We start from the raw sequence: 27888 nt of genomic DNA, 5'->3' as shown, positions 1-27888 counted from the left end.
TCAGCCGGGTTTCTCTTTCGATATCAACATGGCAGGGCCTGTAGACCGCCATGGTAAAGATAAAGAGGAGAGCAGTCACTCCCGTGGCAAGGATAAGAAGGAGGCCGATCCACGCGACCGGTCCCAATATGATAACAGACGGTACCTCACCGAGGAAGAAGTGAGAAGCATGCTGACGTGGGCATAACCCTTCGGGTACTCGACATTGCCATACCCGGTGCAAACTATGAAGATGGACCAGCACAAGGACTCGGCAAGCTGGACTTGCACGCGCCTCAACTTGGACTACAAGGAAAGAAGACTCCAATATAAATCCTACTAGGACTCTTGTAAACCCTAGCTTGGCTGATATATAAAGCCAGGCAGGGGCACCCCTTAGGGATATATACAATCAGAAGCATAATCATAGAGGCGATACGCCTAGACACCGCAACCCGCGGATTAGAACTAGACTAGATCCAACAACTCCGCCTATGGCGGCCCCCTGTATACATATATTCATATAGTGGATTGCTAGCAGGACGTAGCGATCCTCCACCGTGGGGACGTGAACCTGGGTACGTCGTGTACCGCCTCGCTCCCGGAACTTCCGTCGTCGCCTTTCTCTAAAACCCAAGCCCTCATGATGGGCATTGCCGAGGAACCGCCTCGTCAATTGGCGCCGTCTGTGGGAAAGCGACGCTGGTTTTCGTCATCCGGGCGAGATCTGTACTCATCAAGAACAAGATTACGTCGGATCGAGTTCCGCAATAGATTATTCCTGGCATGTTCACTTCTATGCGCACGGAAGAGGCAGAGTTATTCATCGGCTGAGGAGAAAAGAAAATTAGATCCGATCTGACCAGCAGCCCACTTTCGCGTTGGAGCGCCTATGTTTGATTTGATTTGAAGTCAGGCTGGCATCATCTGTTTGTCCGGGAAATTTCAAGGGAAAAGGTACGATCCAATTCTACTGGAGCCTGCAGCCACCACGTGCAAAGTTCCAGCACAAATCCAATAAACATACATACTTAAAGCCAATTGGGTTGTTGGCTCCATTAATCGATGGACATCAGCGCGCTCGGTTCCGAACGAAATACTCCCGAGGATTAACAAGTCCCGAGGACTCTTACTTCATGCAAGGTCGATGGATCCATAAGGGAAAGCAGCCGCGTGCAGTCACCTAAGGAATTCGGAGCAATTCATCTCTGTCGATCAAGAAAAGCCTACACGCTCTGGGAAACATCGGAAGCACTCGAAGAAAAGCCAGGATGAACCACTGCTACTATAGATGGAAACATTCAAAACACGTTAGGAAAAGAAGGAAAGGAAACTTACTCTCAGGATAGAAGTCACCCACGTGATTCAAGGAATTAAAGGATGGAAAGAAAGGCTGTTGCTTCCGTAGAGATCGGGACAAGTCCAGAGAAGGAAAAATTGCACGGGTAATGTAGCAGGCTACAGCGTGTATGGCACCGGCCAACTTCGCCCCGCACCCGATTGATTCCAAAGATCGGAACAAGATTTGACTGCTTCACCGCGCACAGTCGCCACGCTCAGGAGCTCGCTTGTTGCATCGTGGACTTGATATATTCGGGAGCTCTCCCGTCGACTGCCCTGCTCGGCTGACCGCGCCCGCCATCACGCACTCTTCTTGCTCGGGGGCTCGCCTGCCGCGGACCTGACATTACGGAACCGATATATTCGGATGCTCACCCGCAGCGGATCAGCTATGTCAACCGCGTCCTCTTCATCGGCCACGTCAGCTAGGCGCCGCGTGGACTATCTCTGGCCGCGGAATTATTGCGGCTGCGCCTGCCGCATGGACTATCTCTGGCCGCGGAATTATTTCGGCTGCGCCCGCCGCATGGACTGTCTCTGTCCGCGGAATTATTTCAGCTGCGTCCGCCACATGGACTGTCTTTGTCCGCGGAATTATTTCGGCTGCGCCTGCCGCATGGACTGTCTTTGTCCGCGGAATTATTTCGGTTGTGCCCGCCGCACTGACTATCTTTGGCCGTGCAACTATTTCGACTGCGCCTGCAGAACTAAGTGTTCCTCTTTATTTCGCCACACCCGATGATTGGGGAGGCGCCATTACATCGTTACCTCCAGTACTCTTGATTACTCGGTGGATTTATTTTCCCCGAATCAGTGGATTTATTTTCTCCATCATCTATGATTACTCGATGGACTTATCTTCTTCGGCTCTGGATATATCTCCTCCTGATGCACTCTCGGGTTGGTGGATTCATCATCTGGAATATTCAATGGATATCATCTTATTTAATATCGACCCGATGCGATCCCATCGGGAGCGCTGGAATTACTCGGGGGTTCCTTGAATATCTTCGAGCTATTGCGGTTACTCCCATCGGGAGCGCCGGTGTATTGGAATTCAAGAAGATATGAAGACTATTACTCCTATCGGGAGCGCCGGTGTATTGGAATTCGAGAAGATATGAAGACTATTACTCCCATCGGGAGCGCCGGTGTATTGGAATTCGAGAAGATATGAAGACTATTACTCCCATCGGGAGCGCCGGTGTATTGGAATTCAAGAAGATATAAAGACTTCTTATACCTGAAATTATCATCTAAAAGCCTCTGAAAATACGAGTGCTGCAATGGACGGTAATCAACGGGGACCTTGCTCTTTTCCTTTGCTATAGATGCCTCAAAGAGTGCCGCAAATAGCAAGGATCATGAAGCAATGAAGACCTTGCTCTTTTCCTTTGCTATAGATGCCTCAAAGAGTGCCGCAAATAGCAAGGATCATGAAGCAACGAAGACCTTGCTCTTTTCCTTTGCTATAGATGTCTCAAAGAGTGCCGCAAATAGCAAGGATCGTGAAGCAACGAAGACCTTGCTCTTTTTCTTTGCTATAGATGCCTCAAAGAGTGCCGCAAATAGCAAGGATCATGAAGCAACGAAGACCTTGCTCTTTTCCTTTGCTATAGATGCCTCAAAGAGTGCCGCAAATAGCAAGGATCATGAAGCAACGAAGACCTTTCTCTTTTACTTTGCTATAGATGCCTCAAAGAGTGCCGCAAATAGCAAGGATCATGAAGCAACGGGGACCTTGCTCTTTTTCTTTGCTATAGATGCCTCAAAGAGTGCCGCAGATAGCAAGGATCATGAAACACGTACGAAAACGACCCACGGTAAAAACATACATCGGTTGAAAGCAAAGTTGCACATACAACGGGTTTAGCAAGATCTGCAACACGAGCTGATCACTCAAACAATTTGCTGACAAACGAATACACATACGCTTAAACGGGCAATTAAGATTTGCTCCTTCAAAATTTGCCAACGGCATTGACACGGTAAAAGTGCATATACATGTACCTACCAAAAAACTTACAAACAATGGCATCAACGATGCTCAAGGTGCGTTTTGCCCCTTGAAATAAACAACAATGTGTCAACGGCACCTGAAGAAAACTGTAAACATCGGGTTGCTCGACTTGAGTCTACTCACGGTTGCAAGCATCAGTGCCCAAACTCGGGGGGCTACTTCCATCGGGACCGCTGGATGCGCACCCGATAAAATCATCGGCTCCTCTGGGCCATCACCCCAATCATCGGCTCCTCTGGGCCATCATCTAAATCATCGGCTCCTCAGGGCCATCATCCGAATCATCGGCTCCTCAGGGCCATCATCCGAATCATCGGCTCCTCAGGGCCATCATCTCAATCATCGGCTCCTCTGGGATATCATCTGAATCATCAACTCCTCTATCTATGGCATCACTAGAGTCATCGGCATCAAGTTCTCGGAACTTGAAAAAGTCTACGGTGTTTGACTTAGCATTTTTTACACCCTATACGTAACTATTTCATATTTATCTACAGGCTCGGGGGCTACTCCCATCGGGAGCGCTAGTCGCGCACCCGATAAAAAATATGGCAACCTCGCCAACAAAGAAGAATAAAGTTGAAGACATCGGCATCAACAATCAAGATCTTCGAGTAGTACAACTTGAGTCTATGCGCGGCTGCAAACACCCGCCCATAGACTCGGGGGCTACTCCCATCGGGAGCGCTTCGCGCACCCGACAGAAAGCAACTTCGACTCTACATCAAGCACAAGATTCAACAGATGATCAAGACATTCGGCGAAGACAACTTTAGTCCCTGCCCGAAGCTTCACTTCGACCAGACACTCGGGGGCTACTGACGTGGGCATAACCCTTCGGGTACTCGACATTGCCATACCCGGTGCAAACTATGAAGATGGACCAGCACAAGGACTTGGCAAGCTGGACTTGCACGCGCCTCAACTTGGACTACAAGGAAAGAAGACTCCAATATAAATCCTACTAGGACTCTTGTAAACCCTAGCTTGGCTGATATATAAAGCCAGGCAGGGGCACCCCTTAGGGACATATACAATCAGAAGCATAATCATAGAGGCGATACGCCTAGACACCGCAACCCGCGGATTAGAACTAGACTAGATCCAACAACTCCGCCTATGGCGGCCCCTGTATACATATATTCATATAGTGGATTGCTAGCAGGACGTAGCGATCCTCCACCGTGGGGACGTGAACCTGGGTACGTCGTGTACCGCCTCGCTCCCGGAACTTCCGTCGTCGCCTTTCTCTAAAACCCAAGCCCTCATGATGGGCATTGCCGAGGAACCGCCTCGTCACGTGCGGTACCAACGGCCACTCTCCGCGCATCTCCTTAACAAATATGAGTACCAGTACGACCGACGCCAGCGGTACGATGTCGATGACGACAGATATCGTCGGTCTGGTGCAAACAACAGAAAACATCGTCGATATGATAGAGACGATGAAGGATATGAACGCCGCGCTAAAGGGAGATCAAGAGAGCAGGAAGACATGGACAGACACTGGGATTGTCCTTTCTTTAAGCACTGCTGGGACTCAGGAATGAGCCGATTGCCTACAATCGACAACTGCCCAGAATGTAGACAGCAGAGGAAGGGCACAAGTGAGGTTTCACTGTTCAAGCGTCTAGGGCCTCTCCCACCTCAGAGCGGACGAGCTGAGTCATCTCGAGATGAAGACTTCGAGGAGTCAGAAGATGAAGAAGAAGATAGGTACCACCGGCCAAGGTGGTGCCCTGATGGACTCAGTCATTCCCAGAAGCGTAGGGTTCAGCGGCTACGTAACTTGGAGGAAGCCGAAGCGCAGTACCTGTACACGTTAAGGAAAGCACGGCCCGATCTGGCCGTGAAAATTCAGCAGACATTGGAGACGGAGGCGCGGCCACATAAGAAGGAATGGCGCCCCAAGCAGACAAAAGCCGATGCGGAGGCATCGGCTGACACAAATATGGTGTTCATACTGCCGTCGGAGTTTCATGCTCCAAGAACTGAAGAAGTGCCAGTAGCACAGTTTGACTGCGGTCCACGGCCAGTTGTCTTTGAGAAGCCACGAGAGAGGAGCTACAGGCACTTGAAGGCCCTGTACCTAAGAGGTTATATCAATGGGCAGCCTGTCAACAAGATGTTGGTCGACACGGGAGCGGCAGTCAATATAATGCCATACTCCATGCTACGGCGTTTGGGACGCTCTAACGAAGATCTGATCAAGACCAACGTCACGCTAAGCGATTTCAACGGCCAAGCATCAGAGGCGCAAGGCGTGCTGAACGTTGATCTAACCGTGGGTCGAAAAACCATCCCTACGTCATTCTTCATCGTCGACAGCAAGAGCACCTACGCTGTCCTGCTAGGGAGGGATTGGATTCACGCCAACTGCTGTATTCCATCCACGATGCACCAATGCCTGATACAGTGGGATGGAGATGAAGTGGAGGTCGTTCATGCAGATGACTCGATCGAGATCTCACTAGCTGGCATGAATATTTGGGATGCAGACGATCAAGAGCCGATTTCTGGAATCAGTTTAGACGGCTGTGAGCGCATCGAAGCTTCAAAAAATGGGGTGAGGCTGGTCTTATCCACTGGCCTGACAGAGTAGCAAGACCAAAGTCAATAGACGTACGTGGCAAGGCCGATCCCTGCGATCGGCCCCAAAAAATAAAAAGCAATGATCTCACCACAAGCATGTCACGTAGTTGTCGTAGAGCATAAATAAGTTGTAAACCCTCATTGAGTAATGCAATGGAAAAGGAGGCCGGTTCAAGCAATCGGCCAATATTGTCCTCACCATATGTTTTGCCTGTGTGCAGCATCGATCTAGCAGGCGACGGAAAGCTAGGATATGGGTTTACATCAGCTGATGAGCTAGAACAGATTGACATTGGTCCTGGGGATAAGCCACGACCAACATTTATCAGCAAAAAATTAGATCCGCATCTGAGGAGCCTGATGATAGCTTTGTTGAAAGAATACCCAGATTGTTTTGCATGGGATTACACAGAGATGCCAGGGTTAGACAGGAGCATCATTGAGCATCGGCTCCCTCTGAAGAAAGGATTTCGGCCGTTCCAGCAGCGAGCATGACAGATGAAGGCCGAAATTCTGGTAGAAGTCAAGAAAGAGATCGAGAAAATGCTGAACGCCGGATTCATCAGGCCATGCAGGTATGCTGAGTGGATTTCTAACGTCGTACCTGTAGAGAAAAAGGACGGCCGATGGCGCATCGCCATAGATTTTCGGGATCTCAATAGAGCCACTCCAAAGGATGAGTACCCAATGCCGGTAGCAGAGACGTTGATCAATGCAGCTGATGGTCATAAGGTTCTAAGTTTCATGGATGGCAATGCCGGCTACAACCAAATTTTCATGGCTCCAGAAGATATACACAAGACTGCATTCAGAGTACCAGGCTCGGTGGGCTTGTTTGAGTATGTAGTCATGACATTTGGGCTGAAAAATGCCGGCGCGACGTACCAAAGAGCCATGAATTACATCTTTCATGATCTGATCGGCAAATTGGTAGAGATTTACATTGATGACGTGGTGGTCAAGTCTGTTGCAGTGGAAGGACACTTGGAGGATTTGCGACACGTCCTGGACCAAACTAGAAAGTTCGGACTAAGAATGAATCCAAAGAAGTGTGCTTTTGGTGTAACGGCCGGCCAATTCTTGGGTTTCTTGGTTCATGAACGTGGCATTGAGATCGGCCTGAAAAGCCAAGAGGCAGTGCGAACGATGAAGCCACCTACCACGAAGAAAGAACTCCAGTGTCTCATCGGCAAAATCAACTTCGTCAGAAGATTCATCTCCAATCTGTCAGGGCGAATCGAGCCGTTCATGGGCTTGGTGAAAATTAAATCTGATGAGGAGTTCTGCTGGGGGGCAGAGCAACAGCAAGCATTTGACGAGATTAAGGAGTATCTAACGAAGCCACCTGTGTTGGTTCCGCCACAGCAAGACAGGCCATTCTACATTTACTTGTCAGTAGCTGACACTTCCATCGCCTCAGTGGTGGTGCAAGTTTATGATGGTCTGGAGAGAGTAGTTTTCTACCTCAGCAGAAGGATGTTGGATGCAGAAACGAGGTACCCTGAGATCGAGAAGTTGTGCCTCTGTTTGTTTTTCACCTGCACCAAGATTCAGCACATCTTGCTGTCAGCAGAAATTATCGTCATATGCAAATCGGATGTCATCAAGCATATGTTGTCGGCTGCTGTGTTGAAAGGCCGACTCGGTAAATGGATGTTTGCATTATCGGAATTTGATATCCGGTATCAACCTGCGAAAGCAGTCAAGGGTCAGGCATTGGCCGATCTTATTGCTGAACGAATAAACACTGATATAGCAGCACTGACTGTGCGTGCATGGGCCAGGATCTTCGATGGATCGGTCTGTGAGGATGGTTGCGGCATCGGCATTCTACTCATGTCGCCTCGGGGGGCAACATATTCCTTCTCCATCAGGTTACCTACCCCTTGCACCAACAATGTCGCTGAGTATGAAGCAATATGCAAGGGAATGGAGTTGCTATTTGAAGCTGGGGCAGAAGCAGTGGAAATTTTTGGAGACTCCAAATTGGTGATTTCCCAACTCACGGAGGAATACAAATGTGAGAGCGAGTCGCTCTTCCCATTATGGATGCAATGCCGTGAGCTGATGACGCAGTTCAGGTATATAAATTTCAATTGGATCCCAAGGTCGCAGAATACCGAGGCGAACGATCTCGCACAGATGGCATCAGGATACAAGGATATAGCAGATGGAACCGATGTCCAGGTGCAGTTCATGGAACCAGATGACTGGAGAGCCGATATTTTCAATTACTTGAAAGATTCGGCTCGGGGGGCACCTAAACGGATAAGATACAAGGCCATGAAGTACGTCCTAATTGGGGATGACATGTTCTACAGGACGTTGGAAGGGTTACTTTTCAAATGTTTGGGACCAACCGAGTCCAATCGGCTCTTACATGAGGTACATGAAGGTGCCTGTGGAACGCATCAATCGGCTCATAAGATGAAATGGCTGATCAGGCGATCGGGATTTTATTGGCCCACCATGCTTGAGGATTGTTTTAATTATTATAAAGGGTGTCAAGCATGTCAGAAGTTTGGGAGCATTCAGATGGTACCTGCATCAGCGATGAATCCCATCATCAAGCCTTGGCCATTTCGAGGTTGGGGCATGGATATGATCGGCAAATTTAATCCTCCATCGAGCAAAGGCCATGAGTGGGTTCTGGCCATTACAGATTATTTCACTAAATAGGTGGAGGCCATCCCTATGAAGTCAGTAGCATCCAAAGATGTCATTAGTTTCGTGAAGGAGCATGTCATTCATAGATTCGGGATTCCCCAGACTATCACGACCGATGGAGGTTCGGTTTTCGTTTCTAAGGATTTTAGAAAGTTCTGCGAGGACATGGGAATCAAGCTGATCCGATCGTCTCCATACTATGCTCAAGCAAATGGGCAAGCTAAAGCGTCCAACAAGAGCCTTATCAAGCTGATTAAGAGGAAAATTGACGAGTACCCTAGACGTTGGCACGAGGTTTTGTCAGAAGCTTTGTGGGCGTATCGCATGTCATGCCATGGAGCGATAAAAACCTCGCCATACCATCTGGTCTATGGACAAGAAGCCGTATTACCCTGGGAAATCACGGCTGGCTCGAGACGGACTACGTTTCAGAATGATTTAACAACTGAAGAATATGCAGCCCTGATGAGTGACAGCATTGAGGATGTAACGGAACTCAGATTATGGTCGCTTGAGAAAATCAAGGAGAACAAAGCCAAGGTAGCTCGCGCATATAATAAGAAGGTGAGACCGAAGGAGTTCCACGTTGGTGATCTGGTATGGGAAGCTGTGTTGCCATTGGGGACTAAGGATAAAGCGTATGGTAAATGGTCTCCAAATTGGCACGGACCGTACAAAGTCGACCAAGTTTTAAAGGGGAATGCATACATGCTCGAGCAGTTGGATGGTGTGAAGTTCCCAGTGGCCGTCAATGGCCAGCATCTCAAGAAGTATTTCCCAAGTATGTGGGATGATGGGCAGTAAAATATGGAGGCCGATGCACGAAATCGGCCAGTAAAAAAAAATTCTCTTCCCAAGTATGGGGATGATGAACAGTGGAATATGGGGGCCGATGTATGAAATCGGCCGATAAAAAGAAATATATGTGCAAAGCAACAGGGTGTTAGGTATAGCCGATGCACAGACATCGACTTGAGAATAAAACAGCCGATGCGCAGCCATCGACTCTAGAGCTACAAAATATTATGAGCAGGTATCAAGTTATCATCTAAATTTTGGGAATGTCTGCTTGAACCTGTCTAATTTGGTTATCGGGTTAGCCTTATGGGCGTTTGATGGTGAAAGACCGATACGCTGCTATCAGTTCTTGGTGCGTTGACTTACTTTGACAATCGGAAGATTTGAAATTGGACAATTGGAAAATCAAATTGGAAGAACATTTTGCATTGATTCAAAGAGGGATTTTACAAGAAAGAGCCGATTGCTCTCAAAAGGATAAGCTACTGCCTAGTGCACTACTACTAGTCCCTAATCTACGGGCCGTCGCTGCCCTCATCGTCGCCGTCTGCGCCGCTGTCGATGCTGCTGCCAGCGATCTCCTCGTCACTGATGTCGAAGCCGCCGGCAGGGGCCTCATCTTCCTCGTCGTCGTCGTCGACATCGTCGTCCGACCCGGCGCGGAAGCGTTTTGCCGGCGGGTACTCCTCGGAGGTGGAGTCCTCCTCCGCTTCCTCGTCCTCCTCGTCGGAGAAGATGTCCGCCTCCCATGAGAAGAGGTCGTCGTCGCTCTCCGCCTCCAGCTCCCCGTCGACAAGGAACTGGAGGTCCTCCTCCCCGTCAGTTGGGGGCTCGTCGTCCTCCGACTCGATGGAGGAGTCCCAATCCCTCGCGTCCCAATACTGGGGGGCGAGGGCCTCGTATATCGCCATCAGGTTGACCTCCGGCTCTAGCTCACTGGAGGGGGAGGATTGGAAAGAAAGGCCTGAGGAGACAGAGGAGGAAGAGGAATCCATGGTGGCCGAGATGGGTTTTTTGCCGATGGCTAGTGCGGAACAGGGGAATGAAGAAGCGAACTGCCTGGACGAGTTTAAATAAAGGGATATAATGAAAGGCGATTCAATGTTGTGGCAGTTTCGAAGACATGGTGCCAAAACTGTCAAATCGTGCAGAGAAGTTGAGAAGACAAGGCATCATGATGATGGATACTGTGACGGTTCTGCTCTGCCACGACTTGACCCTACGAAGAAAAAACAGAGTGGTTTTGAAATTATCATTACCAAAACCAGGGGGCATGTGTTATCACCAGAATTTAGCCATAGCAGGAGATGGGCCGTAATTGAGATGGGCTTGGAGGATATACACGTGGAGCGTCTCTGAAGCGGCCTTGCACGAGAGTTTGGGCTAGATTGCTCGTGTATCTGTATATTATAGTAGATTGCATCTTAGTTTAGAATTAAGAGATAGAGTTTAGCTCGTACACGGTTAGGTGTATTCCAAAGATAGAAAGTCTACGGACTATAAATATGTACCTAGGGTTGAAAAAAAGGACGACCACGTTCACAACAAACACAATCTAGGCGCATCGCCACCCCTTGTTTCGAGGGTTTCTAGGCAGTATAGGTTTATTCGTTATCTGGTGTTGCTCGTACTGAAGCCTTGTTGATGGCGAGTAACACTACTTATCGTAGATGTTTTGGGGCTTGCATCGTCGTTCTTTTGATATGCTTGCTTAGCTATGCTGCCCCTCGATGTCTAGCCGTCCTTACACCTATCTTAGGTGTAAGGGCGGCATCTTGCTTCATCTTTATTTAGTAGATTTGATCTGTTATAGTTGCTCCTTGTTCTGCAAGGATTAGTTTGATATCCGTATGGTTAGGCCTTGCAAACGGGTTGAACGATCTGGTAGTGCGCTAGGTATGGCTTACCGATCCTAGAAGGGATGTTCCGGGAATCGACTCTATGTTGGTTTTTAGGCCTCTTTTAGGGTTAGTTTTCCATCATCTTTCGTATCTGCTAGGCTCAACTACGTGTAGGATGTTCCGGTTATACGGTGAAAACCCTAAACTGTCGTAGATCGATTTAGCTTAATATTAATGAAGCAGGATACCCATGTTATTGCAAGATCTATACGAACCATGGGTCAATCGGCTCTTTGAGCCGATGAGCAGGGTAACCTGAGAGCCGATCGAGGCTCATTTAATGTTTACGTGTCCACCATGCAGGAAACTAATCGAAGCGATCCAACACCTCCCTGCCCAGGTATAGGTCAGGTGGCATGCCCTTGCGACCGTCAGGACGTGTGCCAGAGCATTGCGGGCCGTCGACCGAGGGACCAGGGCCCACCAGCAGTCTTGGAAGCCTCCCGGCTCTTCGTGTTGCTCGTCGCTGCTCGCCGGTGGGTTTTGGCAGGCAACATCTCCTCCTGCTGGTACGTACGGCTCAGGTATGTATGGTTCTGGCGGGTAACTATAGGACGCCACCCTTCTCTCCATCGTGTGAACTCTTGCCGCTGCTTCATCCCTAAGATCGTCGCAGAACTGCCAAATTTCGAGGAACTGCCGACAATTTCTGAGCAAATGACTGGATTTTTCAAGGCCATCCTTCGGATCGATGTAAGAGTGTAGATAACACGGCGCTTCAATTTGCTCTGTGGCCGATAGGCAAGGTGTGCGAAGGCGATTCTTGCTCGATTGCGTGCTGTGGCATCCACGTTCATACTGTCGGGGGCGAGTCATGATTTGCTTTTCTTCTTCACGACGTGAGTCCCTTCGTCTTTTCCTTTGCTCCTCTACGGCGCCGAAGCTGCTTCGGCTACCCTCTCCCGCACTCCTGGATAGGACCGCAAAAGCTGCTGCTGGCGCGATATCTTCTAAAGCCGAAGTTCTCAGGCTTGATGCGTTCGAACTAGGGAGGCGAAGAAACCCTCTGGAATCGATGATGAAGTGAACACCACCGAAAGTAGTATCCATGTTGTCGCGTGATTCTGCAGAGATTGGACGCGACGCCTCGGTATGTGGTACGAACTCGAAGGATCCGCAGCGGACTGGATCTTTCGGATCTGACGGTGTTGGTGACTCCAGCACCGAACGCTTTAGACGTGACCGGTACTGCCGATGACCTGCCTTGTGCCGACAGGCTTCCCACAGATGGCGCCAATTGTCGAGGGTACTCCTCGGCAATGCCCTCCGTTTGGGGCTTCGTGTTGATGGAATCCTGTAGGCTGACACAAGACATCAGTTAACAGACAAGCGGGGAGAGCGATTTACCCAGGTTCGGGGCCCTCGATGAGGTAAAACCCTTACGTCCTGCCTGTCTGATCTTGATTATGAAAATATCGGGTTACAATGGGGTGTCGAAGGTTTCGCCTGTGATCTCGTCAAGAGGCTAAGTGCTACGGCGACCTAGCTCTAGACTTATGGTGGCTAAAGTTGCTAAGATTGATTCCGTCCCTTGGCAGCCCCTCTCTTGGCCCTTATATAGGAGGCCAGGTCTCAAGAGATCTGTCCGGGTACAACTAGGTTTACAAAATACCTAGCTCTAAACTTTCCTTGTTCGGCTTCTCTCCGTCTTGTTCTTCAAGGAAACCTTTTGAGTGTCGTCCTAGTGGCCCACCTTGCCATCGGGTATCTTCATGGGCCTCCAGTTGGGCCGTACAGGATAGGGCAATGTCGGTTACCCGAAGGGTAATGCCCACGTCAACAGTGTTGGGCCTCCAAGTGCAAAGATTTGTAGAACAGCAGCAAGTTTCCCTTAAGTGGATCACCCAAGGTTTATCGAACTCAGGGAGGTAGAGGTCAAGATGTCCCCAACAAATATGTAGCAGAACTGGTTGTAAACGGTGTTTCAATGCTTAGAAAGAAGGCCTAGGGTCATACTTTCAGTAGTGGACACTCCCAACAATGATACCGTAATTGAATACATAAATATTATCTCTTCACTGCGCTACTTTGAACCACTCTCTTGTTTGATAAAAATACAAATTCACTGCGTAGGGCTGCATAAGCACTCCTTAAAGTTCGCATTCCCAATCTATGGACACCCCATGCTATCACTTTGAGCATACAAAGATGGTACTAACTAGACACCACAATTCATAAGTATTTCTATAAAGTTTTGTCTAAGAGACAAACACGGTGTGCACATTGTCACCTTCACACCGCGAGACAAGGTGTCCCCGGAGATCACATAATAAAACCACTTGAGTAGCACAATAGTTGAAGAATAACATCTACTTATTCAACAAGATTACAAAGCTCATGATCACATAAAGATCATACATTGAGAGATAGATAGACCACATAGCTACCGGTAAAGCCCTCAGCCTCGGGGGAGAACTACTCACTCCTCATCATGGGAGTCACCAACGACGATGAAGATGGCGGTGTAGTCGATGGAGATGGCTTTGGGGCCAATTACCCGTCCTGACAGGGTGCCGGAACAGCTGTCCCCCGAATCGTGTCTTCGATGGCGGCAGAGCTACACAACTTTTCGTGGACAGAGGCTGGTTGATTTAGGGTTTTCGCGTCTGGAGGCTTCTTATAGGCGGAAGGGCGAGGTCGGTGGACGCCAGGGGGCCCACACAACCCCATGGCGCGACCAGGACCTGGGCCGCGCCAAGGCATGGTGTGGCCCCTCTCTGGCCCTCCCACGTGTCTGCTCTGGACTCCGTCTTTGTCCCGGGGAAAATAGGAGATTTAGCTTTTGTTTCGTCCAATTCCGAGAATATTTCCCGTACAACTTTTCTGAAATACAAAACAGCAGAAAATAGGGAACTGACACTGTGGCATCTTGTCAATAGGTTAGTTCCGGAAAATGCATAAAAGTGCCACGAAGTGTAAGCAAAACATATAACATTTGGTGTAAAACAAGCATGAAGCATCAAAAATTATAAATACGTTTGCAATGTATCAAGAATCAAATGTGTCGTCATGATATTGGTGAGGGATTTCTTGCCCTGAAACAGGTAGAGGGCCTCAAATAATGTCCAAACCGAGCTTGCAACACAACAAAATCTCTCTCAATGCCCTTTCGCAACGCTCCTTGACATTTGCCATACTGAGATTGCCTTTTTACCTTAAGGATTTGAAATTGTCTTCACAATTTTTGACCATGAAGGGTAGATGTTATCAACTCAACAGTACCACATGTTATATTCATGGCCATTGACCATGAAGTCGCAAGACGGAGCATCATCAATCGCAAGCCTAGCATATAGATGTGACCTCTACAAAACATTCATGTCATTGAGAGGACCTAGAAACCTAAATAAATGATTTTAAATCCAGAAGTCTTCGGACGTCATTCCTTCAAGCACGATAGTCGAATCCCGATGATGAATAGTGTAGTGTATAATGGTTGTGCCATGCCACTGGGAAGTTCTTCCACCTACAGTGTATGCAATCAATGCTCATATGCATGTCCGACCATCAATCATGACCGGAGACCTTGATAACCATTTTCGCAAACCTCCTCACACACTCGAGCATAGTATACTCATCGGTGCAATCAACCAAAATACCTTGCATTGCCACATATATCTTTTGATATGCACTAAATCCAATTTAGCCGACATAATTCCTCTGGAAAGTAAAAAAAGAAAGTTAGCATCGCAAACTTTGGCGATGCACATAAAGAGATCTCTTCCCATGTGATAACCCTAAGAACGAGATGTAACATGGTAGGTGCAAACCTCGACGAAATAATCCTTCGTCCGCATTCGGTTGAGAGATTTTTTTTAAGAAAAGGGATTGCACCCCGATTTCATTTAATAGAAACCATGTTCTGCTACATCTGAAACACATCAAAACCACCAAAGCCGCAGCTAATTCCAGAAGGTGCTTTCTAGCAAGACACATCTTGCAAAGAACAACAAAAGAAAGGATGAAAAAACCTTCAACAACGCATCCAGAAACAACTTCCAAACAAGTTCTAGCATTTTACACAGCAGCATCCAGTTCTTTTTTTGTCGTCCCTTCCTCACTTCACCTTCATTTCCCCCTTTTTCTACTCCTATGCACCAATCCTTGGTATCCATGATCTCCATCTCCCTCTAGCAGCGAAGATCTCCTCAGCGACTCTTCGCAACAACCTTGTACCCCGTTGTAGTTCCAGCTTTACGTCCTCCTTCACCTGCAAACCACTCCAGTAATCAATCCAGTATACCATCCTGTAAATAATGACAATTGGTTCAGCAAGCCATTTTTGGTCGAAGCATGTCGTGTTTCATGTTTTCCAGATTGCCCATAAAACAACAACCACTCATACCGCGAGTAGCCTCCGTTTCATTTTTGGGAAACCCTTCAGCCAGCCTATAAAGCAATCATCTACATATGTGAACTGACATGGGTAGCCAGTCGCAAAACAGACAATGTTCCAAATGTATCTAGCTACAGGGCACTCAAAAAAGAGATGGTTAATTGTCTCATCTTTGCCACAGAACAAACAATTTTTAGAGAAGGATCCTCTTCGTTTGAGAAATATTCCCCACATTAATCCGACAATAGGGCCAAAAAAGTTTCTTAACATCCATAAGGCCTTGCCAGAAATGTTAATCCCCATTTTTATCCGTGACTTGGCCCAAAGTGGTTTTACTCAAGTATTTTTTTCCAAAGAAGTTCTTGCCATGGTCATGTGTCATTCAACAATTGCCATAACCATTTTGCAGCAAGGAAATGTTCATGATTCCCAGATCCAGGATACCTAGGCCACCTTGATCTCTAGGAAGGCAAAACATTTGACCATTTCACCATATGATACTTTTGTTTACTCTTACCACCACTCCAAAGGAAACAATATTATATCATGTCAACTTTGTGCTTAATGCCAATAGGTATCCTATAGAAGGTAAGCATATACAAAAGAATGCTTGTCAGGGAAGAATTAATTAAAGTGGAATTCTTCCCTTGCCAACAACATAATATGTTTTCATGTTTCTCTAATATAGGTTTCCAATCTTTTAAGCGAATTCTTTTTTCATCAATTGGGATTCCTAAATATTTCATTGGGATTCCTCGAATTCCTTATTACTTTTTAGAGCATCACCAAGGATAACTTCACTTTTGTGGAAATTTATCTTCAAACCCGACATTTGCTCAAAAAGACATAAAATGAATTTCAGATTTCTTGCTTGTTCTAGGTCATTTTCTAAGAGAAGGATCGTATCATCTGCATATTGCAGAATCGATACACCCTTCTATATAAGCCTAGATCCTAGGCCCTTTAAGATCCCATTATCTACCACGCATTTTATCATGATGGATGAGGCATCTGTGGCCAGGTCAAACAACATAGGCGAATGAATATCCCCTTGTCATAGGCCTGGTGTGTGAAGAAATAAGGTCCAACCTCGTCATTAACCCTGATTCCAATATTATCCTCTTTTATAGGTTTCATGATTAAGTTGTTCCAGCCAGATGGAAAACCTTTCATCTCACGAATCTGTAAAAGGAAGGTCTAGTTGATCTTGTCGAAGGCTTTTTCAAAATCTATTTTGAAAAGAACCCCCAAAACATTTTTTAGCATGTATTTCATTTAAAGTTTCATGCATGATCACCAAAACAAACAAACAACAACAAAGCCTTTATTCCCAAACAAGTTGGGGTAGGCTAGAGGTGAAACCCATAAGATCTCGTAACCAACTCATGGTTCTGGCACATGGAAAGCAAGCTTCCACGCGACTCTTTCCATGGCTAGTTTTTGGGTGATACTCCAGTCCTTCAGATCTCTCTTTATGGACTACTCCAATGTCAAGTTTGGTCTACCCCGTCCTCTCTTGACATTATCAACACGCTTTAGCCGTCCACTATGCACTGCAGCTTCTGGAGGTCTGCCCTGAATATGGCCAAACCATCTTAGACGATGTTGGACAAGCTTCTCTGCAATCGGTGCTACCCCAACTCTATGTCGTATATCATCATTCCGGACCTGGTCCTTCCTTGTGTGGCCACACATCCATCTCAGCATGTGCATCTCCGCGACACCTAAATGTTGAACATGCCACCTTTTAGTCGCCCAACACTCGGCGCCATACAACATTGCGGGTTGAACCGCCATCCTATAGAACTTGCCTTTTAGCTTTTGTGGCACTCTCTTATCACAAAGAATGCCAGAAACTTGGCGCCACTTCATCCATGCGGCTTTGATCTGGTGGTTCACATATTTATCAATATCCCCATCCTTGTGCAGGATTGACCCCAAGTATCGAAAGGTGTCCTTCTGAGGCACCACCTGCCCATCCAGGCTAACCTCCTCCTCCTCGTGCCTAGTAGTACTAAAACCGTCATGTGCTCGGTTTTAGTACTACTAAGTCTAAAACCTTTCGATTCCAAGGTTTGTCTCCATAATTCTAACTTCTTATTGACCCCCGTTCGACTATCATTGATTAGGACCACATGATCCGCAAAGAGCATACACCATGGGATATCTCCTTGTATATCCCTTGTGACCTCATCCATCACCAAATCAAATAGATAAGGGCTCAAAGCTGACCCTTGGCGTAGTCCTATTTTAATCGGGAAGTCATCGGTATCGCCATCTCTTGTTCGAACACTTGTCACAACATTATCATACATGTCCTTGATGAGGGTATTGTACTTTTCTGGGACTTTGTGCTTCTCCAAGGCCCACCACATGACATGTCGTGGGTAGGACTTCTCCAAGTCAATGAACACCATATGCAGGTCCTTCTTTTGCTCCGTGTATCTCTCCGTGAGTTGTCGTACCAAGAAGATGGCTTCCATGGTCGACCTCCCAGGCATGAAACCAAACTGATTTTTGGTCACGCTTGTCTTCGTCTTAAGCGGTGCTCAATGACTCTCTCCCATAGCTTAATTGTATGGCTCATAAGCTTAATTCCACGGTAGTTATTACAACTTTGAACATCCCCTTTGTTCTTGAAGATTGATACTAATATATTGCGTCTCCATTCTTCTGGCATCTTGTTTGCCCGAAAAATGGAGTTGAAGAGCTTAGTTGGCCATAATATCGCTATGTCTCCGAGGCCTCTCCACACCTCAATGGGAATACAATCAGGGCCCATTGCCTTGCCTCCCTTCATCCTTCTCAACGCCTCTTTGACCTCAGACTCCTGGATTCGCCGCACAAATCTTCTACTGGTATCATCAAAGGAGTTGTCCAGTTCAATGGTAGAGCTCTCAGTCTCCCCATTGAAGAGCCCGTCGAAGTACTCCCGCCATCTATGCTTAATCTCCTTGTCCTTCACCAGGAGTTGTTCTGCTCCATCCTTGATGCATTTGACTTGGTCAACATCCCTTGTCTTCCTCTCTCTGATCTTGGCCATCCTATAGATGTCATTTTCGCTTTCCTTTGTGCCTAACCGCTGGTAGAGGTTCTCATACGCCTGACCCTTTGCTTCACTCACAGCTCGCTTTGCGTCCTTCTTTGCCATCTTGTACTTCTCCATGTTGTCTACAATCCTATCCAGGTACAGGCGTCTGAAACAATCCTTCTTCTCCTTAATAGCCTTCTGGACATTAGTGTTCCACCCCCAGGTATCCCTAACTTCGCTTCTACTTCCCCTGGACAGTCCAAACTCCTCTAAGGCCACCTTACGAATACATGTCACCATCTTCATCCACATATTTGTCCGCATCACCTCCTTCCTCCCAAGGGCCCTCCTTAATGACCCTCTCCTTGAACGTCTGAGCTACCTCCCCGTTGAGCTTCCACCACTTCGTTCTAGCGACTTTCGCACGCTTATCCCGCTGGACATGAAGTCAAAAGCGGAAGTCAGCCACCACAAGCTTATGCTGATAGACAACACTCTCTCCAGGTATCACCTTACAATCTAGGCACACACTCTTGTCTTCTCTCCTTGAGAGGATGAAGTCAATCTGGATACTGTGGTGCCACTACTAAAAGACACTAGATGTGATTCTCTCTTTTTAAAGAGGGTGTTAGGTACGATCATGTTGTACGCTAAAACAAATCTTAGGACATCTTCCCCTTCTTGATTCTTGATGCCATAGGCAAAGCTCCCATGCATCCCTTCAAAACCTATGTTAGATGTACCCACATGGTCATTAAGGTCTTCTCTTATGAAGAGCTTTTCACCACTGGGTACACCCCTAACCAAGTCCTCTAGGCCTTCCCGAAACTCCCTCTTGGTGTTCTCATTGTGGTCTATTTGTGGGGCATAAGCGCTAATAACATTGAGAACTAAGTCCCCAACTACCAGCTTGACCAGGATAATCCAGTCCCCACATCTCTTGACGTCTACCACTCCAGATTTGAGGCTCTTGTTGATCAAGATGCCTACTGCATTTCTGTTTGGAGTCGTTCCCGTATACCACAGATTGAAGCTGGTATCCTCTACTTCCTTCGCCTTCTGTCCCCTCCACTTGATCTCCTGGATGCAAAGGATATCAACACCTCTCCTCACCGTTGTATCAACTAGCTCCCGAAGCTTACCTGTCAGGGACCCTACGTTCCAGCTACCTAAGAGAAACCTCGTAGGCTTGGCTAGCTTCCTTACCCTTCGCACTCGTCGAGTCAAATGCAAAGACCCTTGCTCATTTTCCACTACACCCGAGCGCCGATGTAGCGCACCACTAAGGATGCGATGACCTGATCCTTGCTCACTTTCACCGTATCCAGATCAAGATACGGCGCACCACCTAGGGGGTGACGACCCGGCCCTTGCCCATTATTTGACACCACACCCGGGTTCCGATATGGCGCGTCGCTAAGAGGGTTACGCCCCAACGAAAATCTTTTGGGTTTCATCTCCATTAGAGTGGCTAGATTTTTTACCTTGGCTCGTCAAGCCTATCACAACCCTCCTCCTTTACCCGGGCTTGGGACCGACTATGTTGGGACAACATAGGCGGAGTTTCATGCATGATCACCACTCCTTCCAAAATGTACCTCCCATTGAAGAAGGCAGTTTGTCAGATCCTAATTACCTTCCAAATTATCTTGACCAATCTATTGACAAGAACTTTCGTGAAGATTTTGAAAATCACATTTAAGAGGCAGATGGGTCTATATTTTTAATACAGTCCGCATCTTTTCCTTTAGGAATTAGAGTGACCACGCCATAGTTAAATACTGATATCCAAGTCACCGGCATGAAATTTATCAAAAATATTTTTGATATCAATCTTTATCAGATTCCTATTCTTCTAGCAGAACTCTGCATTGAAGCAATCAGGCCAGTTGCCTTATTTGGTTTCATTCCAATACATCTTGCTCAATTTCTTCAAGCGAGAAACTTTCCAATAAGGATTTTTGATCATCACTAGAGATTTTATTAACTCCTTCCGGGTCAATAGATATATGAGAGATATCTAACTTCCCAAAAAGGGTTTTATAAAATTATATAATGTATTTTGTTAAGTTTGCTTGGCCTTCAATTATCCCATCCGCTTGGTTCAATCTAACTATATTTTTTCCTTCTTCGTCCATTAGCTTTTTGATGATAATATTTTGAGTTAATGTCCACTTCTTTTAATTCTAGATCCTTCGCCTTTGAACTCATTTAGCTTCTTCCTATTTATTAAGTATCCCCAGTTGTTGCTGGTATTGGATTTGTTTTTCTCTATCTAGAGCAGTTAAACCATTCAGCTCACTTCACTACAAGGAAAACAGCTACTGTCGGCGCACCTCAGCCCGCCGGTGCTTACGGGCCGGTGATAACTGGTCACCACCGGCGCACCACCATGAGCGCCGGCGGTAGGTCAGTTACTGCCGGCGCACCAGCCCAGCTTCGCTGGCAAAATGCTTGTTCCACCGGCGCACATGCCGCTGCGCCGGCAGTAGTGCTGCCAGCTCTGGCGCGTGCCATGTGCGCCGGCAGAAGGGCATTGAGGTGCGCCGGCAGTAATATTCGAAAATTCAATTTTTGCGCTTTTTCCAGCATATTACAATTCATATTTGCATATTTATACAGCAGTATATATTTACAACACAGTTCATATTTATAGAGCAGTACATGCAATATGAGAAGCACATAGAGAGCCAAGTCTCATTTCTGTATCAATACAACACATGTGCATATGCAACACCGAACGATGAAGTTTCACAAAGTTACAAGTCTCGGTACATAGTCGTTACAAGTGTCGTCATACACCTCACAATGTAGCTCCTAACCTAAACTACAATCACATAGAACATGACCAACATGGTCACGATGACCATCATCACGAAGGCCATGGTCTTCATCCGGTTCCTCCTCATGTCCCTCATCTCTCCCGCTAGATAACGGGCGTATCTTCCTTCCGCCTTCACCCTAGTGGGGTATCCCTTGTAGATGTTGCCGCTGAAACGGTGCACCTGTCTCCGAGAGTCCTCCCAGTCGTCGTAGACTCCAGGAACCCTCCCCTTGTACACGACATATGTCGTCGGCATCTCCGTGCACAAGACAAGTAAAACGTTAGTACCAATGCAATGAACAAGTGCCAACTCAAATAAGAGATAAGTAGTATGAACTAAATAGCATGTGCCTCATACTTTGTTGGTCGAAATAAATAATAACATACAGGGATGGGGTCAGCGAGGCTAGGTAGGATGCACAATAGATTGATATTTGTGGCCATCACACCAAGCCTCACTGGCCCCACCCCGGAGTGTACAAGTGACCAAACATTTTTAATCATCGGCCAATGCAATTAAAAAGTGCGAACTCAAATAAAAGACAAGTAGTACGAATTAAATAGCGTGCCTCATACTTTGTCGGTCGAAACACATATTAACATCCAGGGATGGAGTCAGTGAGGCTAGGTAGGATGCACAATAGATTGATACTTGTGGCCATCGCACCAAGGCTCACTGGCTCCACCCCGAGTGTACGAGTGACCGAACATTCTAATCATCGGCGAACTCCAAATACGAGGCAAGTAGGGGTCGAGTAAATGCAAATAATTATTAAGGTATCTACGCCATAATCTTAAAATATATAGCAAAGTAAATGAAACTATAGACACATGTTCACATGCACATCCATACAACTAAATAAAAGCAACAAGTCGATTCTATGGGAATATATAGCAATTATTACAATACGGAAGTTCAAAGACATATCGTTCAAGCTTTAGCAATAGTGTTCCCGTCGTAGGATCAGGTTGTACGCCTAGGGGGGAATGGACGGCAGCCCTCAAGTGAGTTGAACGGCCTCTCATCACGCGACATCTCCAAGCGGAGTTCTATCTCGTCATTAGGTGGTAGACCGTAGCCGTAGAAGAACTCGCTAGACCTACTGTTGACATCCTGCATGATTATCGTGCAAATGAACTGCTGGATGAGACCCCAGTTCTTTCTAATCTCTCTATCAGGGGCATCCGCCATGTTTGCAAACCTGTTTCTGAGATTCTCTGGCAGCAACATGTCATCTGCGTACTTTATGTACTCCTGCATCTGAAGGATGGTGTACCACGCGTCCATCCTATTGTCTTGCGTGACTGCCTGAGGCAGGGGAAGTTGGTTGTGTGGGTTAAGACCAAGCCTCCTCGGGATTTCCTCTCTACTTTGAGGGGGCCTGCCTTGTTGGCGAAGCCGGTGAGAGCATCATTGAGAAGGGCCCTGATGTGGGTGTAGTCTTTCTTGTGGTCCCTACTCGAGTCGAGATAGACTGCATGCGAGTGTTGCGGGTGCACGGCGATGAGGGTGCAGAACTTGTCTCTGCGGAAAACACACGGATTAACCTTTGGAAATGCAAATGGAGATATAGGAAAGAATGGTGATGGGGGACTAGCGAGTGATTACTTACTCGGGGAAGTAAGGGATGAGAATGGCGCCCTTTTTAATGTTCGCCAGCATGAAATCCTCGACCTGCTGGGTGGCAATCGCCCGATCCCCAGCGTTGCAGATGATGCTCTCCCGCATATAGAAGGGGTCCATTATCGCGATGGTCGGCGTCCCCTCCTTAACAATCTGGGAAGACAAGCTAAGAGCAACTAGGCAAACCACACTAAAGTGGAGCATTTGCATGCGATAGATGCTGAAGATGTCATTGAACCGGATGAAGCACAAGTCCGCGGGGTACTTCTCGACGAAGTTCATGCCAGTTGGCACCTTCGCCACGAAGAGAGGGTAACTAGGATTTTTTGATATGAGAAGTTGCTTCTCCACATGCCTGACAGTCTCATGCAAGCTCCTCATATCCGGGGTGAGTTTGTTGATGACATGCTCCGGCAGCATCGGTTCACCCAAGTGATGCAGAGGTCGCCAATTGTTTGGCAACTTGTCAAGGAGTGGGACCGTGTCCTTGGATTTGGCCGCCACCTTGTCTTTGGCGTCCTTCTTATTTTGCCTCTTCCTATTTTTGGGTTGTAGTACTGGACCATCCATCGCCGTATTGGCCGTAGCACGGAGTGTGTTTGGGCTCAGCATCTTTTTGACGGCGGCGGTGGCGACCTCCTCAGGATTTTCCTCCTCAGTCGTTTCTTGAGAATCGAACAGCTTCTTGGAGCACACATATTTCGAGGCCGGCGCATCTTCATGGACAACTTGTGAAGACGTAGGAATATCCCATTGGAAGTTCTCACGTTCGTATTCCTCGGCCTCTGGCGCCGCTGGCTGTTGTGGTGGGGCGCTGACCTCTGGCGCCACTGGCCGTTGTGGTGGGGCACTGACCTCTGGCGCCACTGGCCGTTGTGGTGGGGCGATGACCACCGGCGCCGCAAGCTGTCGTGGAGGGACGCTGACCTGTGGCGCCGCAAGGTGCTTGTCTTTGCTTGCCGTCGACCCCGAGTATGTGTTGATCCGAATTAGGGTCTTCGGCCATAGCAGTACCCAACCCTTCAGTGAAGCCAGATTCAACGGGCTATCGTCATCGGCACCATGTGGTTGATTAGGAGGAAACAAATCCTCATAGCCCGGTAACGCCCGATCCACTTCAACCCGGTAAACGTCATCCTCCATATCTCGTGTGTGCCACTTCTTATCCAGGGGCCGAAGGATGGACCCCCTCGCGACGTCTTTGAGTTCGTCGTTTACTCTCATCAGGAAGGTGCATGGCGTTGAGAGCGCCTGCGAGAACATGTGTATGGTGTTAGAGAGAGGGCAAGGATGATGAAACTAATATATTAACTTGATATACACATGAGTTAATTACCGTGAGGGCGTTGAGCTCGGCTAATGTCGACGGGCCGGCACATGCGGCGGTGGGCGTGCAAGTGACGGAGGGGCTGCTACCCGGCATGGACGGTGAATCCCTAGCACCAGCGACATTGCCGGCGGCCGGAGGAGTCTCCATTATAACATTGTCATTGCGGGCGGATGGCGGCGCCATCGAGTTGTGCATTTCCGGGGGGGCTTGTTTGCCACCCTCATACCACGCGTGTAGAGCGTTGAAATCTGCTTGGACTGAAGCGGCGACTTCAGCTTTGACTTCAGGTACGAGTGTAGCTTTGAGTTGCGGTACCAAACCAGCTTGGACTTGGGCTAGGATTGAGTCCCTCATTTCCTCCGCCTCCCGCTGCTTCCTCTCATTGCGCGCATTTTTATCGGCCGCAGACGACAAGCCGTAGTGACCATGCTTGTAGCCTGTACCGGCGCCAGCCACACGGCCTCTATGCGGCCTTCTCGTAGGTGAATGCTCATTAACGATGTTTAGCGCCCGTACGAGAGGCTTGTCCAGGCTACCCTGCCCATCGACGCCTGTGATGAGGAGCCTTCGTCATCTTGAGAAAGTCTTTGTCTTTCTTCTTCCTGCGGAAGAAACGTGAACCATTTAGAAATGTTGCTACTATTATATGAACGATACTTGATCTAATTAAACCGGTAAATTGCTTACCAGTTTTTTCTCCAACGACGGGACCTTCTTGTCATTCGTGAACCAGATTATGTCGGTTACGACCTTGGGGTCCGTGACAAGTTCCCCGGTTAGTTTCTTCTTATGGTACCGGGACCTGATGAATCTTCTTTCAAGCGGGTCCTTGTACTTGAGCCAGGGGTTCTCAATGCCGGCATTTACATACGCCTCGTCCTCCTTCGCCCAATATTGCTCCTTTCCCTCGTACCCACGGCTCCCAAGGTTGTGGTTGCCGATGTTAAGCTCCCGCATTTCCTTCCCCCACAACTTGCGATTATTGGTCGCTTGTAGCTCTTCATTGGCCACAAAAGCATCAAAGTCCGCCTGGGAGACATGCGGAAAGGCAGAGTGGACCTCTTCGAAACCTTTGCCCTCAGCAATCAGCTTCCGCACCATGTACTTATAGCTGCTGAGGTGTTTGGTGAACTTCAGGAGGGCTTGTGAGTTCACAATGTTCTTGGTTTGATGAGTGGAGGCGTAGCCGCCTAGGAACTTGTATCGTGAGTGCAACCTCGCAATGAGCTGGGCTCACAAATGCGCTTTGTTCTCAGCTCGGAGATCCGTCTCGTTGAGATTGATGACCTCTCGGAGGATACATGCCAGTTGGTTGCTGTACCCCTTGGCAACATCCTTAGGCTCCACCGGCAAACCACTGGCGGGGTCCACCTCTTTGATTGTGTCTCTTCCGGTGGCGACCGTGTTTGGGCGCCTTGCCTTCCGCGGCCTCTTGGAACCACTTGTCCCGGTGCCACTACTCCCGGCGGCGCCGCTAGGATCGTCGCCGCTTGTCTCGCCGCCACCCCCGGCGGCGCCGGTTGCCTCATCGCCGCTAGGCTCGTAGGTACTACCCCCGGCGGCGCCGCTTGCCTCGTTGCCGCTTGGCTCGTCGGCACTACCCCCAGCGGCATCCTCCATCTCATGGTCCTCGTCGCCGCCAACACCAGCGGCCTCGGCATCCTCCTCCGTCCTAAAGAAGTGCCTATTGTAGTGCTCCTCTAACTGTTCTTGAGACGCCATGGTGGCTTGCACTAATAGAAGATGAAAAAGAGTTAGAATTCACGGAAAAATTCGGCATGACCTTTGCTAAAAATTGGTCATGTCGAGTGCTAGAATTGCCGGAACGGAAATGAATCGACATTCCGGCACTCAATAGCAACTCAATCCTTGCAAATGTACAGAAATGCAAAAAAAGAAGACCATATACTTTAACACCATTTCATTCTTGATCATTTAGTGTGGAGAGCAGCACCATTGCATCAGCATGCATAGCACCATATACATCAGCATGCACAGCACCATATACATCAACATGCACTTAATCATTTGATATACATCAGCATGCACTTAACATCAGCAGCACCATGCCAGTAGCATGCATTTCATTTTCAAACCAGAGAACAAATTCAGTAGCATGCATTTAACTAGAGACACAAAATCATTTTAGGGATTTCTATTTTCGTGCCCTCGGGTCCTTAGTTGTGCTCAGTTTTCCCCAGCTCCTTAGTTTTTCCTCAGTTTTACCCTAGCCTTTGTCTGAAACCATCACACGTGATGTAACGGCCGGTTGCCCGACGGTTGACCGTTATCTTGTGACTAGTGGGGCCACGTAGAGCCCGCAAAGACACGTCAGACAATCCATCTTTGTTTGACCGTAAGCATCGGTGTATCCCTGACCAAAACGCGCACGTACGAGTGGGGCTTCGGTATATCGAATGACAAGTGGGCCATGGCGCTGATACAATGGGCAATACACGGGTAGGAATAGATTTTTAAACGGAGCTCTACAGCGATGGCACGGAGGAGGTGGCCTGCGGGGTGCCGAGATGAGATCGACGTCCACAAAGAACTGCATGAGGCGAGACCAGACGCATTAGATAGATATGAACTAGACGCGTTTAACCATGCAAAGAAGAGAAGAAATGGTCGACGACATCGACGACTACCTCAAAACTTTGACTGACCGTGTCCGACACAAACGCGAGCAATGTAGAGAAAACTAGTGTCTCTCCTTTCTGGCGTGTATAGATGGGTGCTAGAAGAGTGTGGTGGCGAAGGGAAAGACCTCGCGGTGGTCTGTGGCGTCCAGCATAGCGGGGCGGCGTGGCCGTGCCCACAGCGGCGTGCATGCATGTTCGGCATTGGCATCAGCATGTACGTTCGGCATTGGCCTCGGCGGTATCTCTGGTGTGTCAGTGATCGAATGAGGGGACGGGATTGACGGTGACCTAGCAGTAGCGGCGAGCATAGTCGTTCTGACCATGCCAATATCAGCATCGGCATCGTTTGGAGGCTGTGGTGCTCGAATCAAGGTGGGATTTGTTTCTTGTACGCCAAAAGTGATTTGAAACTAGTTTCGTGTTGAAGGTTAGGTAACGAAAGTTTATAACTTAGCCCAAAATTATACTAGCGCCATGGTGAGGTTCTTTTTGATAGAGCTATACGGTTGGGCAAACTTTTTTGACACTTTTTAGATAGGGTTCCTTGTTGTTACACGTATGGCATCATGTATGGCAAATTTGGGGTCATTTGGAGATGTTCGAAAAAATCACTTTGCTTAAACGCATGCCGTTTCGTCTCACTGAAACCAGCTTTTCTAACAAGGTGATTTTTTCTACATTCTCTAAATGACCTCAAATTTCATACAGCTGATCTTCTATACATAGATAGATAGATGGTTTCGTTTTTACATTCTTCGAACTTTTTATTTCCCTTTATAATACCCAATTGATTTTTAGATTTT

At 47.8% G+C, this 27888-nt stretch overlaps 1 pseudogene; it reads right to left on the bottom strand.

The window, feature by feature from the left end:
* The window catches only part of LOC127328763 (uncharacterized), an 80959-nt pseudogene extending 60831 nt beyond the window's left edge, over positions 1-20128 (bottom strand).
* Positions 20129-27888: the final 7760 nt, after the last annotated feature.

Source organism: Lolium perenne, chromosome 1, assembly GCF_019359855.2.
Source record: "Lolium perenne isolate Kyuss_39 chromosome 1, Kyuss_2.0, whole genome shotgun sequence".
In the NCBI taxonomy this organism is placed as follows: domain Eukaryota; kingdom Viridiplantae; phylum Streptophyta; class Magnoliopsida; order Poales; family Poaceae; genus Lolium; species Lolium perenne.
Note: the sequence above shows the minus strand (reverse complement) of the source record. Positions and strands in the feature narration are given on the sequence as shown.